Source organism: Apus apus, chromosome 2, assembly GCF_020740795.1.
Source record: "Apus apus isolate bApuApu2 chromosome 2, bApuApu2.pri.cur, whole genome shotgun sequence".
Classification (NCBI taxonomy): Eukaryota; Metazoa; Chordata; class Aves; order Apodiformes; family Apodidae; genus Apus; species Apus apus.
Genome location: NC_067283.1, coordinates 68,165,104 through 68,181,313, shown reverse-complemented (window position 1 = coordinate 68,181,313; position 16,210 = coordinate 68,165,104).

The window sequence follows — 16,210 nt, the reverse complement described above, 5'->3', positions numbered from 1 at the left end:
ATAATGAGTGGATTTTTGAGCTTTTGCAGGAATTTGTCTGATCTTTAACATCTGCAAAGCACTTCATTAAAAATAATAATAATAAAAAAAGTGCTCTGCTTTGAAAATGGCATTGCTCTTTGCAGAATTGTTTTGATTTTTCAGCTCCCTTCCTGCAGTAATATTTTTAAATGGTGATGTTCCAGCGGTGTTCCAGGATGACATCAAGGAACAATCTAAAATTGTACAGAAAGCCTTCATTTTCAGGGAGGGAACCAAGAGAAATATTTTGTTGTTTCTTAAAAGAGCTAGTCGATGGTTTCACTGTTGAAAGATTTCATTTTCAGTAATGAGCCATCTATCAGTAAATATATACTCACATTTATGAGTTTTTAATATATTTATATTTTTTTTAAGGGCTTGGAACCTAGAAGGTGAGAGACGTATCAGTATGAAGTATTTACCATCTATGGATTGAAGTATCTACCAGTAACAATAAAAGGAGGGTTACCGTTTCAGTCAGGTGAAAAGCTTGCTTCCCCCCTCAAAATTTTAGAGACCTTGGGAGAAGAAACTTTATAAATTAGGTGGAGGAAACTAGTTGTCCGCCGTGGTGTAGCCGTTTTCCCTTGATAACCGTGCTTAGCAGTTTCCCTCCCACTCTTGCTGTGCACAGTTCTTCCCACATTCCATTAGGTGGAGCTTTGTGACTAAGACTGCAGAAGAAAGTTACTTCAAAGCGCAAAATAATTAACCACGGAATGGCTGGGGGAGGAGGCGAACGAAGCCTACTTTGCTTAGAGGTATCAGTGTCCTGTACGCGAGCTCGACAAGCAAAAATCTGAATCGAGACCCCCACGCGCAAGGAAAATAACTTGAAAAATCGATTGTGTCAAACAGAGGGCTGCTCTGATCTGCTGTTACCATAGTCAAGTTCCAAATCTGAAATACCTGAGGTTATGAATTAAATGTCAAATATAATTAATTGGGCACTTGAAACATGAAGTGGATGACTGTCCTTTAGAGAAAGCCTGACAGCTTTATGTATGTCACGTTGGTATCTGTTAAAACGAGCTTTACATGCCAGACAATCCTTGTGTGAATCATATTGCTGTTAGCTGTACCAGAATTTTGTCAATGTAATAAGTCTCAGAACAGTTTTCCCCTTAATTGTCTGACACTTTGGCAAGACAATATAAATCAAGTGTCATCTGCCTCGTCTGTGCAAAATAATGGTTTTATCATACATCAAACAGGCAATTTATTTCTTATTCATTACTGGTGAAGTTATTGTTGAATATTTACATACAAATCTAAATTTTATACAAATTGAAACAGTTTTCTGCCCTGTGCCTTGGACCCGGAACAGCTACAATTGGAATACACTTTTCGTTCTACCTTCTTCAATGCAGCAGCAGTGGCTGTAGTCCTGCAGTACCCTTCCACAGGGAGGCCCAGGTTATAGCTGGGGGTGCTGCTCCTTCCCCAGCCCACTGCCCCGATGCATGGAGACCCCCTCTTCCACACCCTGCCCGTCCTGCCCTAAGCCAGAAGCAAAGAGGTCTCTCTTCATTTTTTGCATGTTGTGTCCCTGCTTTGCACAATGAGCTACGCTAGCCTTAATGCTTATTTATTCACAGGTACCCCTGGGAAAGAAGAGAAGGCAGGTTTGCCCAGTGGACACTTTTCCACACTTGTTGAACTAAAATATCAATAAACTAGATTATTTCCCTCTAATAGGACCTTCCTAATCCAAACCTAGTAAAGTAAAGATTTAATGGCAGAGTGCTGTAGGAAGGTTTTGTTGCTGTAGTTCCACAAGTAGTTTTTAAATGCATGTAATGAGCTGGCAAAATGTTTGTGACTGATCCACTTTATCCTGCCTGATCTACAGCCCGTGTGAACAGAGCTATTCCTTTAGCTTAAAAGGAAGACAAAGAAGCTGAGATCTTGGCTGCTGTTACCCTGCTCATTGAAATGAGGGGAACGTGTGCAGCCAGACTAAAAGATCCAGACCAGTTCCTGGTCCCTGTGGTAGCTGAATGAAGCAAAGATGAAATTGGATCTTTTTTTTTTTTTCTTCGAGTTTTCAAGTTCTCTTGCAAAATCAAAACACAAAAAGAATGATTCTTGTAACAGCCATTTTCCTCTGCTTCAGCTTTTCTTCTGCTCAATTCCATGCTGTACAATAACATGAACCCCAGGTCCGTGTGAAAATTTAGCCATTCTTGTACGTGTCAGGCAGAAAACAACTTAATTCAAAAGCAGTATTTTAAACCTAAGGAGCACGATAATTTTATCTGTTTGTCTCATTTCCACTAGGTTACACTAACAAAAGGACTTCTAGTTAGAAGCCTTTCTGCAGGCTCATCTCAGAGATGTTACTGTCCTAGCAGCCAGCTGATGATTTTAGCCTAAGTGCATATGGAAGGAAACAGGGAAGGGAAAGTTGCCATGGCATTACTGCTGTGATTGTGCTGACACCAAAAGTAGGGCAAGGGAGGCTTGTCATACTCCTGAGAACACTGATCTCATCAACATGTATGTCTTAATTTGGCAAAATATGCTTATGTATATATTTACTGAATTTGGAATGACAACAGGATTCATCACTGGCCATTACAAAATGGAATTAATTCTTTTTCTTTTCTGTTTCATGGAAGATGACTGCAAGTCACAGCACTGCCCAGGCACTATAGTGATTTAAGGATTCATCTGAGTGCAAGGCAGTGCTAGATGCACAGGCAGGGCAGCTGCATTACTGCATTGCTGCATAAAGGTAATAACCCAAGTAAGAGGCAATTAGCTCTGCACTGCTGTGCTTGTGTTTAATGTGTTCCCAGAGCTGACACAGTTGTTCATAGCTCAGAGTTCCCTGAGCTTTGTCTGTTATAGGTGTGTCTCTGTTTGGATCTCAAAAGCATCATAGCTCGGTTTTGAAATTAAACAACTGTTGAACATGGGTGTGAGTTTGGTTTTGATAAATTCAAAATAATTTTTACTGTTTTCCATGGATTTGGAAACCAATCAACAAAGGGTATGTATGTGTTCATATAAGTATGTATCTATTAAAAAAAAAAGTCTCATTGTTCCTTTGAAGAGTTTTTTGTCAGAAAGTCCAGGTGACTTTATTGTTCAATAAGAAAAGAGTCACCTCCTAGGAAATGGTTCTTGCAAATTCAATTTCCCTGAGATAAGAAAATGTGGATCTGCATGGAAAATTTACGGAGAGGTTTGTTTCAGCATATGCTGTCAGTAACCTGCCGTGTTAGTCCAGACGAATTCTGCTCTTTGTTCTCCAGCTATCACTGTGCTGAGCTGGAAATATGTCCTGAGCATACACTAGATGGCAGGCGGGTCAGGTGGCTGGAAATGAGCCTTGTCCATTCATCACACAGCCTCCTCTCCAGCCTCCAAAAGATCAATTGGTCTTCCTCGGGCCTACACAAAAGCATCTTTGGCTCCAGGTACTGGACATGAGTATGCAGCCAGTGGACTGGAAGCTGATCTAGCCCTCTGCCCAGATGCTAGGCCATGTTGTCTCCAACGGATTTGCTTTTGCCTTTTAGCCAACAAGGAGAAGATGCCTGATCGGTAACAGCTCGATCAGTAGCAGCTGTTGCTGAGAATAAGGCTTGGTTAGAGAAGTGGATGTGTTAAAGAAGCGATGTCAGCACCTGAGGCAGGCTCTGATGGCTTGTCTTCAACAGTAGGCTCTTGTATTTGCCCTGCAGGAGATGATGGCAGCTTGTCGCAAAATTTTTGTAGCAGAACATCTTTCCAATGCTCTGTGTTTGCCCCAGGATGAAAGATGCCCTCAACGTTGCCCTTAAAGTGGAGATCTTGTTGCAATGCCAGCATGCACAGCCTTGAACACATCAGTGCGTACTGCAGGATCCTTTGGGAGCTGTTGTGACACAAGGTCAAATTCAGCCCTCATGTAAACTGCTGTGGTGCCCGCTTGACCCACAGCTCTGTCAGTGTCACAGAAATGCTGTCAGCTTTCACCTCTCCTGAGGTCCTTGAGGAATGGGTGGATCTGAAAGGAGATGTCACATCACTAACAGATTATGCTAATGTCATAGGTGAGTCTCACTGGGCTCCAAGAGTAAAAAACACATTTTAAAAATAATCTTTCCAGTAGTTATTTTTTTTCCACTGGTGATAGTCATAAGAATGCCATGAGTGGTCATCACTGGTTTTTCTTTTTCTCAAACAAAAAGGTTCCTTGGTGTTGAGTTGCAATCAGATGCATTTACGTTTCCTATTATGGTATGCGAGTTCCTGAACTGGTTCACCTACTCTGATTTTAATTGTCAATTAATTTCCAAATTTTAAGGGCACAACTACTTTACAGTCACACTCATGAGAATGTAGCACAAATCAGCATCAATCAGCACAAATAAAACAAGCCTATACTGAGGATTGTAGGGAGTTGGCTTTATCTGCTGCAGGGCTAGAGCACTTCCATTGTAGCAAGAGTTTTCATTGCCAGTTCATCTAAACCTACTCAGCATGTCATGAACAGCAAATAATGGAAAACCTGCTTTTTTTTCTAGACTTTTCTCTAAACTACTGCTTGTGGCTCTGTATCAGTTGAGAATTATGGAGAAGTAGATGCTCATGAAGCTTCAATTGCCTTATTCACCCTGTCAGCTAGTAAAATAGTTTGGACTCTCAAGAATACCAATGGGAAAATCTCAGTTTGAATAAACAGACATAAACTAGGAAGTTTAAATTTCTGTTTATAAGTGGCTCTAAATATGAGTTTCAGACAGATTCATATTGTGGTGGGTTAAAGACACACTTGGATGCTGTACTATTGCACTGTGTGCAGTTTTGCAGAACGAATTGCCAATCTTCTGCTCTCCCTTTTATTCCATCTATCTGCACAGACTACAGAGTTATGCAAACCTGTTCAAGGAAACACCTTCTCTTGTAGACATGAAATACCATTCCTGACAGTGCTCCAGGGTGGGTAGTGCCTGGATGGCTGTGCATTGGGTGCATCGCAGTTATTAATTGTTGTGAGAGGATTCTACCTCTACCTTTATGCTTCTCTCCCAGATGAAAAAGCTTTTATGGCCTTCAGTATTGCAACTTGTAGCATTTAGAGAATGCAGTAGTTAAATCAGTAACAAAGAGGAGTCAGTCTTCAGTTGTTGCTAATGGAACTGTCGGACGCTTCCTAGAGTATCCGTGCATTTTCTCTAATAGGAGAGGAATGATCAAATACTACACACAAGCACATTTCTATTTTGATCTTTTTGAGTCAATGAGGAACTACTCAATAAAATTAGGAAATGTTGCAGAAAATAAAATTGAGAAAAAAGTAATACAGACTTGATGCAGCAAATAGGCAGGTGTATCTATCCAGACATGAACACTAGAAGTGTCCTTCACTGAGTGACAGGCAGCCTCAAAGGGAAGCTTAGAAACCCTTTCTCCTGCCAACGTGGTTTGAGACAAGTTGGACAAAGACAACAGGAGCAAACAACAGAACACAACCAGACAAATGGAAACATGGAGCAGATGACTCACTACAGTTTGAGTTGTCTTTCACATACATGCAATCATAAGGTTAATCTGCTGCAAAGCCCCTTGAAGGTAGTACTGCTAGTGCAAATAAATGTTACATTCCTTCATTTATTCTTTACTTCTCTATACTCAGTCTCTCAATTTCTAATTGCTGAAGACATGAATCTACAAAGTAAGCAAACATTCAAAATACAAAATTGGAATTAAAGCAGTATTGTATAAAACTTTTTAAATGCATTTTTTTCCATTAAAGCAACTATCTTACAAATAAAATATGTTTGGAATATGTTATAGACCCAGACTAACATAAACTCTGCCTTTGTGAGAAGAAATTTACCTTTAGCTTTTGGCAAGTGTGTTTGTTTGACATCATCAGCACATACATCACCCAAAGAAAATCTATATCAGTGTAGAGATGTCGCATGATGCTCTGCTACTAAGACAAGTGCTGCTTGACCCAGAAATGCAGAAAGACTTGCACACCAAGTGAATGAGTTTAAGAACTTCAGGTTAGGTTGCACCATAACCCAGGAATTTGGTAATGGATATAGAATCATAGAAAATTAGGGGTTGGAAGGGAACTCTAGAGATCATCTAGTCCAACCCTCCTGCCGAGGCAGGACCACTTAGGGCAGGCCACACGGGAGTGCATCCAGGTGGGTCTTGAAAGTCTCCAGAGAAGTAGACTCCACAACCTCTCTGGGCAGCCTGTTCCAGTGCTCTGTCACCCCCTGCAAATAGAAGGTTATCCTCTCCTCCAACACCTCTGCAAAATCACACAATTCCTCCTTTTTCTAATATTTAAAAAAATATTTATGTTTTTGTAATGAACTTTCCTCTTTCCCCCTCTTGCTTCCTGCTGTGATCTTCAGCCTTGCTTCATATCTCTACTCAAAACTTCTCAAATCTGTACCTGACAATGTGGCTTTTTTTTCTCCTTTCTTTCTTTTTTTTTTTTTTTTTCAATCAGCTGTTTATTTGCTGCTGTGTTTTGGAAAGCATTTTGTGGAAGTGAGAGGCTCATGTGGTGAATATTTCAACTGATTATAGCAAGGAATGCAAAAGAAGAAGGTTATGATTATAAGCTGATGGGTGTTGTTCAACAAACCAGTGACATTGTGAAAAATCTGGTTTAGAATTATTTGAGCCCACAATCTGGGGGACTGTAATTGGGTTTTACTTCACAGAAGCTCACAGAGGTTCAGGCAATAGTTTATAAAATATACACAGTGATCAAAGTGGTTTGAGATTCAGAGTAATTTTCTACCTTTTTTTTTTTTTTTTTTTTTTTGGTGGGAAAAATTAATAAACCTCAAAACACTTTCATTTAAGGCCAGTTCCTGCCAGCAAGGGAAATTTAATCCACTCAAGCCACCAAATCATTGAGTACATTTATTCATTAAAGTAATCAATCAGTGGAAATAGGTTTTTCTTTTTATATATTAAATGGCAAAAATGATGAGTTCATAAAAATGTCAAGAAATTTTCCTCTCTGCTATCTCTTTTCTTAGGTCAGCTGTCTTCAAATGTATTATCCCATTTGTGGGAATCTTACTTATTCTGTCTTTCTTGTAGAAAGCTGAGTATTGAGTATTACACAGAGATTAAAATTGAGTAGAAACTATAGAAAATGTCAAACATAGCAGAAATCATGACACTTGCTCTTTTGACTAGTCACAAAAGCATCAACAGTTGTTAATTTTTGAAGCTAGTACTCTGGCAGTGTTACATTAATACATCAGTCACAGCAACTTTTTGTTTACATTTTTGCTAGCATCTACAAATTTGTCAAGATCTATTGTCTCTTTCCCTTATGTGTTGTTTTCTTTTATTTTGACAAGTGGATCTGTGCCAAGAAGTTACACATATCCCTTGCATATCATCATTTGGAAGCAGGAGACAACATTGCAATTATAATCTTTCTTTACTATTTATAACACAGGCTGTTTCTCTGAGATGTTTTACTGGAAAAGACCTGGTGAAGAAAAACATCAACTGTCCATTTGCCTCAGTAAATAAAATTTCATGCATTGTTGGTCTGACATACTCTAAACCTAGAACTTCGGCTCCTTTTAGTTTGGGAAGGATGAAGGACCTCCCAGGTTATTCTTTGAGCTCATGTTCATTTAGGAAAGTAGAAATGTAAAGGGACCAACAAGTGAAGCAGAAATGTCTTAGGTGGTTTCCAGATCTTCCCAGGAAGCCACAGGACCATGGGTCATGCTCCAGAGGATGAAGAATATTCCCAGCTAATTTCCTGAAGTAAAATGCTGTCCTGAAATGTGTCATTATCAAACCAACAGTTTGTTACTATTGAGTCTGGTGACAGTTTAACCCCTAGAGTGTGAAAGAGACCTGCTAAAGAAATATTTGATCTTCCTCACTAGTGCCAGGCACATCCACCACCTCCCACAGCACCGCAGCTCCATCTGTGGCCGATCTTCAGAGGAAATTGATTGACAGCAGCCCTGAAGTATGGACTAATTAAATATATCTTAAGTAGGTTGCAGTGAACACAAATCAGCTTGACCCAAAAAATTTTGGTTCCCAGATGTCAGCAAGATTTTCTGTTTAGATTTTTAATATGGACAGGGTCCAGGAGCAGTCTCTGTAAATAACAGGGGTATCTTTGATGCAAATTCTTACTCCTCACAGTTTTAAAGTTGACTAACAATTGTCTTTGGATCAAGCAGGCTCTAAAGGGCAGCCAAAGGCCTATTTATGTGGGGAAATCAGCATGTGGTAAGGTAAGATGAAAACTGATGGTACAGTAGCTGTCTGCACTCATTCTTCATAGGGACAGTGGTGAGCCCTCAGGGCATGCACAGATGGCCTCTGCCAGAGCTCACCGAGGTAGTTTAAGGGGTCACTGTCCCTGGATGTCTGACTTGTCCTTTTGCTGGGGATTATGGCCCCTATTCCAGTGGTTACAGAAAGCAGCACACAGCCACACTTCCACCATCCTCCTTCATAGCCTGCTGTGTTCATTGAAACTAGCAGCTAAGGCTGATTTGTGTTTATGAGCTGAGCTGCTGTTGATGGAGACTGAAGAACTGCACCACATTCAGGTTTGCTGCCTTAGCTAAGGGAAGAAAACTGCCATCAGAAGAGCAGGACAGGTGCCATAATGACATAAAAATCTGAAGAATGTCGCTGAAGTGAATGGAATAAGATATATTTTTAATGATTTAAAGCATCTACTGGGCAATTAGGTAGCTAGAGGCTTGCACACTTGCAGTTTACATAGCTGAGTGTGTACGACCTTGCACTAACTTCTTGGGCACGTCAGCAGAATAAATTCAGCAAGTTTCAGTTATTCAAAAAGCATAGTAAAAGGACAGAGCAACACCATATTTTTTAATTGTTTCATTAGAATGCAGCAGTCCTCATGTTCTTGGTTACATTAAACAGAGCGGAACTTTGCTTGAATAAGGGTGCACTGCTACAATGTTGTTATCACTGATTTATCTCCCTAAGTGGGATAACAAAACCCTCTCATTCCTGCTGAGCATTGCCTTTCATGTCTACTGCATGCAATGCAAAACCCTTTTTTTTTTTTTTTTTTTTGTGAGATTTCCTGGATCTGTGAGTTTCAATGCATGTCCTTTTGAGGCCTTAGGATTGTGCTGCATCATCTTTCCACAGAGATGCAGTGTTTAAGTAGAGAGAGCAAAGAGGCTGAGACACAATCTCAGAGACTATCGTGTTGTCAGTAGTAATTTTCTGAACACTCAACAGAGAGGTAACAGGATCTGTTTAATTGCTTTGCATTTCTGAAGGAATTCAGTATCTTAAAAGCATCCAGAAAACACAGTTAAGTTTCAGGCTACTGTATGTTGGGCTCACAGCCTGAGCATCATAGCTTACAGGCTTAAAATTACTAGTCTTTACTATTCAGGAATCTCTACAGATCAATGATAATTAACAATACTGTGAATACCACTTCATACTTCCAAGTTAAGCTTATCTTCTGGTCACTGGCAAATCTAATTTTGGAATAAATGGAGTACACACGAATAAGACTGCTACATATATGGCTGTCATAAGTTCATCTCTCTCCTTTGTATCCTTATCTTCTTCTATGTGTAAATGAATATACCCACCAGCAGGAACAATTCAGGAGGCTGAATCCAATAACATACCATACAACACATACTAAGGTTGTCTGTTGTAGCAACCTCAACAGCATTGAAACTTTCCTGACAACACTTCATCTGCACTTGGCTAGGTCTAGTCAAGTGGAGTTTCAGGAACTCTAGGCAGATCTTTTGCAACTAGTTACCTTATGTAAAAAAAAATACCTTGCCCTAATACATATTGTTTTATGGACACCATGAATTCCTACCTTGTAGGGCAGATAGGTCAGTATTAACAAAACTGAGGAGAAACGTAAAGACCTGCAGCTTCCCTCACGTTCTTTTATGCACTATTGTTGATACTGAAGAGCAGCTGTTTGCCGTTTAGCATGCACAAGGACTTTGCTGTAATGGAGCTCTGCTGGCCTTGGCAGAGTTGTTTTACATCCTCCACTGATATTGATGCCAAAAGCTCAGTTCCAACACACCAGGCTGATGTTTGTTTGATGTGCAAATACATGAAAATGTACTTGGGGAAGAAAGTAACTCTGGATATTCAGAATTTGTCTATTTCTATTCCACAGCTTGTCTTGCTTCTGCTGCATTTTATAACATCTGGATTCTGTATGGGCAATGGAGTGTGTTTTGGTTCTGTCTTATGCTCTTTGCCCTGGAGCAACAAGTGCTGCTGGTCAAAAGACTCCTATTTTGTAGGTCTACCAAAGAGAGAATGTAAGTGGAAAATAGGTCAAAAAGAAATAACAGAATCATACACAAGCACAGAATGTCAGGGGTTGGAGGGGACCTCCGGAGATCATCTAGTCTAACCCCCCTGCCAGAGCAGGATCCACTAGAGCAGATTGCACAGGAACAAGTCCAGGCGGGTTTTTAATGTCTCCAGAGATAGACACTTCACAATGTCCCTGGGCAGCTTGTTCTAGTACTCTGTTACCCTCAGAGAAAAAAAGTGTTTGCTTATATTTAGGTTAGACTTCCTGTGTATCAGTTTGTGACCATTGCCCCTTGTTCTGTCACTGGACACTGCTGAGCAGAGTCTGGCCTCATCCTCCTGACACCTGCCCATCACTACTGCTTGGAAACCTCAATTTCCTATTCCAACACTTGGACTCAAGTTTTCTTCTTAAAATTGCCTTATCAAATGGAAATGCTTAGTGATTCACACAGAATCCCATAGAACAGGAAATCTTGTTAAAATGCACCATTCTAGACCCAGAACAACTTCCACACTTAACAGGGAGAGTTTTGCTACCAGTTCAAATGAGAGCTCTTGGAGTGTGATCCAAAGCCTTCTGCAGTCACCGATTCTTCTTTTCTTCTAGTGTTCATTCATATGATAACAGAACTACACCAAAACAGCAGAGAGGAAGTACTTAGAACTGTTTGAGGAAACACAGGGCAGGTCCTCAGGTAATTAAATTAGCACAGTTCTACTGTATTCACTAAAGTTATGCTAATTTTTCCTAGCCAAGGCTCAGGCTGACAGTGTGTGAACACATCACTGTTCCATAGGTTGCTGCTCTAGCTGTACATCTGGGTGGGACAGAAATCAGAGGCCAGATGAAGTCCTCAGCTAAGACTTCAAAAGTGCTACAAAAGAGTGCATCATGTTTTGTATGAGAAAAATGTAAATTATTTTCTGAGTGAATTTAGTTCATTTGTCATCACTTAGTCTTACAGAGATGTGTAACTCCAGCTGGGGACTGCTTGTACTACCTGAACTATACAGCCATGGTGAACGTCCAGTCACTTGGAAGGCTTGCAAGTTCAGCTGATAGGTCCTTGCAACCAGACCTAAGACATATAGGCTTTCATCCACCTACTTAACCTCACAGATGAAAACTTTTCACCTGGTCTGATATCTCACATATGCACTCATATGCACATGCATGGGCTGCAAATCATTCACATATTTAAAAGCAAACAAAAGGAAAGCAAACACAAAGTTGGGACATACTATGTGAGGTATGCTGGAGGTACAGCCTGCTTTTCAGAGGCTACTGACAATTGCCACAGGGAGAGGTGCTACTTTCCATAACGGACTGAGCCAATTATACCAGTGCCTTTGCAGAGGGGAGGGGGAAAAAGCTTTTTTCTGACCCTAACAGGCAACAAATTTTTACCTGAAGCCTGATGTTGGATTAGTTATTCAGGTTTTTCTACACTGCATGGCAGTTAAATAATAAAATAGCTTATCCCTAAGACCAATAGCACTTCATTTACCAATATACTATTTAGTGAATGTGTCTTAGTCTGTTTCCAACATCTTTCCAACATCCAACATGTTTTGCATTCCAACATTAAAGATCTGTACTTCCCCTTCTGAAGATATGGAATTGCAAACTGACAAGAAGCCTAGATAGTGGGAGCTGAGTCAGAAATACCTTCAGGGATAAAGGGGACAGAATATTTATAGGCAAGCTACTGTTCTAGAGTACTTTTCATTAAAAAAAAAATCTAGCAATTAGGTACTAGTATAAAAAAAACTAAATACTAAATTGCTAAAAGGTCATGTTTACATATATGTTTTGCCCAGTAGCCACACAGAGAAAGAAGTTAAGCACTTAATTTCACTCTGAACTTTATGCCTTTTAATAAACTTAAGATTATTGTTGTATTAAAGTCATTTTATGTCCTCAGTGGGAATTAAGGCACTCGGCACTTGCAGGATTGAGCGTGAAGTAAGGATGATAGCAGTAACATGACCACTCTTGAGTCGTACTGCCTAACATCTGAGAAGGATCAGGAAGACAATCTTTAGCCCTGAGCGTTATATACAAATGAAATAGGGGTTATCTGGGGGCAGAATAATTCATTAAATGTTCCTTCTAAATGTAAAACACCAAATTCCCTTGACACAGTCAGCCTTTCGATCTGCAGTCTAGTTGTGACATAAAAAATTATATTAGAGTAAGAGTAAACTTAAATTTAGAAAAGCTCACAAGTTTGCTATTCAATTCTATTTTCTCATTACATCTCACAACAAGCAGCCAGAAAAAACATTATAGATATCATAGTCCTTTGAAAAAGTGTCTGATTTTAGAAGATGGGACTAGATTCTCAGCTGGTGTCAATCAGGAGATTTACATTAACTGTAATCCAATTACCCCGAAGCTCTGTCAGCTGAGAATCTGATCCAGGAGCTGTAACAGTCAGTTAGAAATGCATCTGTGTATAGCTTCTTCTTTCCCTTGTACATCTTTCTCTTTTACTTCGGACCAGTGCTGGGAAAAAAGTAAAAAAAATATATTGTGATCAGATTTTTATGAAGGCTGGATAAAACTACATTGTGACTGGAAAACAGTTTAGTTCCAGGGAGGGTTTAAGGTGATCAGACCATGCAAAGTTCAAAAAACCTTCACAAGTGCAATTGTACTGTAAGACATGTACATCACCCCTTTTACAAAGACTCTATGTTCTTCTCATCTTTCATGTATTTATTGTTACATCAAACCCTTTCATGAAACAAGGAAGGATTATTTGTCCAGTTTGGCCAAACAGGACACAACAGGGTTAGTGGTTGGCAAAAGGCTATGCAGAAAACATGTATCAGGAGAGTGTGGGTCATTCTCACTGGGCTAATGCCCCAGTACCTGGACCACTTCTGGCTGCCTAGTTCACCATCTGTTATTTAATTAATACAGGCTCTACTCGTAATCTTTGGAGAGTCGGTTATTTATACTCCAGATTAACCAACACAAAAAAGTAGAAATGCCTGCCTCGTGAGCTGGCAAATGGAGGGTGCTAAATAAAAGCAATGGTTACTGATTTTAAATATTCTATCTGTTACTGTGCCATTAACAGGAAACCAGTCCAATTACTAGGATGGTTCAAAGATCTTTCTCTTGGCTCCACCAGGACTGCTCAATGCCCTGCTCATATTTTGTGTCATGTAAGATAGAGGCAGTCAAGTAAGCAATGCTGCTCCTCCTCCATCTGTCCTCATAAAGCTGGGACTAAGTCTCAGGGTCTGAATGAGGGCTACTGCTGACCTCGGTAGGTGTTCTGTTATGCCAAGAGACACTGACTTTCATTATAAATTGCTAACAAAATGTTAAGGAAAATTAAAGAAGTTAATGCTAAGGTCTTGGATAAAAGCTTTGTAGGAATCACCCCAAATGACAATATAAAAATACTTGTGGAGAAAAGCAAAAGGTAAAATCGTAGGTAAAGAGACGCATTATGTGTGTCGTGTCCCCCCCCCTCCTTTTTTTTTTTTTTTTTTCATAATTTTGTTTTAAAATTTCCTCATGGGAATGCTTCTGATTCATGTATTTAAAAAATACACTCTGCCTGTTCAGTATCTTCCAGAGAAGGTCAGTCCTGATTCAAAGTCCACAGAAGCAGACAGTTGTACTTCCTTGTGTTTGTGTTAAACTTAACCTTGAGAGATTTTTGACACTATAATGGAAATACACATCTAGGGTCCCTCCAAAACTGAAGGCTACATTTTAACTACAGATATTAAGTCCTTTAAGATGTAGTATATACTAACAATGATATTACAAGCGGTTACTAGAAATATTTGGTTCTTTTTCAGTGTCTGTGACCATGCAGCTTGTAAAGAGGCCAGTGGAAGAAATGGGAGAATCTGACCACTTCCTGTAGTTTTATTACCTTAATATAGTGAGATAAGGGAAAGAAAAAGTCTGTCTTTTTCTGAGTGATTCTTCTTTTATTCAAAATCCATGAGGGCTTGCCTTAAAAATACATGATGCTATCAAGTTCAGCAAGCTGCATGATTTATTAAACCAGGGTCACCACTTCTTCCTGTCAGTTATACATGATCAGTTATTGTAAGTACCTGTCACTCGTTATGTATTTATTTCTTGGAGGTTAGAGGTGGTCTTTTAGAAGACTTTCACACATCCGTCTTGGGATGTAGCACCCCAAAATTGACTTTCAGCTAGCCAGTGAAATAAATGTTTTGGGCCACATTATCAGTTGATAGAAATACTCGTAGCCTCGTGTTTCTGATTTACCTCAGCCCCGAAAATCTGGCCTATTATCAGTGACCTTGTACCTGACCATTTTTTGTCCAGTTTTGCTCTGGCATGGTGTGGTGATGCTGAGACACTTTCCCAGAAAAATACAAAATGTTATACACCATCTCATGTCAGGTATTCTGTACCTCAAATTGGTGGAACAATGCATGTTATTTCCACTTAGTGGGAAGAAACCAACATTGTTATTTTTACTGCTCTAGTGTCAGGGCTTTTTATTTCCACTGCAATGATTGTACAGGCTCTCACAACCAATAAGCCAGCATCCACCCTGCCGAAAAAAAACAACAAAAAGCCCCAACTTGGCTGGTCTGAAAAGTGCATCAGAGCACACAAAAGAAAACTCACTCCAGGCTGCAGCTTGCATGGAAATGTCTATTCTCCCAACAGCAGAGGGGGAATTTGACTAAAAAATTACATTTTTCGGACACATCAGCAACCTCTGGATTGTTTCCGATTCTCCAGATGATGCAAGCAGAAAAAAACAAAACAACAAACCAAGGGTGTGTACAGATTCCATGCTAACTTCAAAGGGGGAAAAGGAATCATACTACTTGCTTATGGCTGGATAAAATGCATGCAGTTCAGGTTGAAAGCTTAGGGATACCTGTGGTCAGATACAAAGGACCCAGACACACCATATCAGAACAACAACAACAACAAGTCTTATCTTTCTGCAGCAGTGTAAGTTTTAAGATAATTTCCTCTAAATGAAGGACAAAGGATCGCTTCCTCTGAAAGTTACCTGCAAAGAAAAGCAGCTATAGGCTGAAGTTGGGGCTCCCTGGAAAATTCTCTGTCATGGAGCTGACATGAACCAGTGCACTGTGAACACTGGCTGTGCCCCATTCCCAGCCTGCTCTTCCCACTTGTTAACCCAAAGTGTCCTCTGTTCCCAGCCCTCCAAGCAGACTCCTCTTACAGTACAGCTTGGTGCTGTGACTGCCTCCAGCTTCCAACAACAGGCTTTCTGTTTCAGGGCATGTGAACCTGGGCCAGGAAAAGATGGGTCAGGTTTTATGAGGACTGTGGGCTATGGAGTCATTGCCCCTGAACATACAGAAAGTTGGACTCTCAGTTCTGTGCAAATCTATATAAATTCATGGAAGCAAATGGAAAAAAAATGAGTTTGTTTTAGCTGAGTGTACAATCTGCAGATGCGGGGGTTACACAGGATTTATTTGCTGTGGTGAGAAAGAAAAGTTCTAGGGCTTATTGCTTTTTAGTGGAAAAAATAAGTCTCTATTATTGATTAAACTAAGCCTCACGTTTATACGGCTTTATTAACACCTGATGTACTTTAAAATGAGGGAAACTTCAAGTGGGAAACTAAAAGATAGATGCTGTTTTCTGTTAAAAATAACAATTCTGTTATTTGTAAATGTAGTGATCTTCTCAGCTTGATAAACTAGGACAAAATGTGGGCAGTAATATGAAAATAAGCTATTTGACAGAGAGTATCACCTTTCACTTTGGAATATGTATGCAAATGCTCTTTACAGCACTGTCTTTTCATGGTGCTGTACTTACTCTGCACTGTGACTTGAGAGATCACAATATAAGAATATGATACAGAAAATGTTGTACAGCATAGCA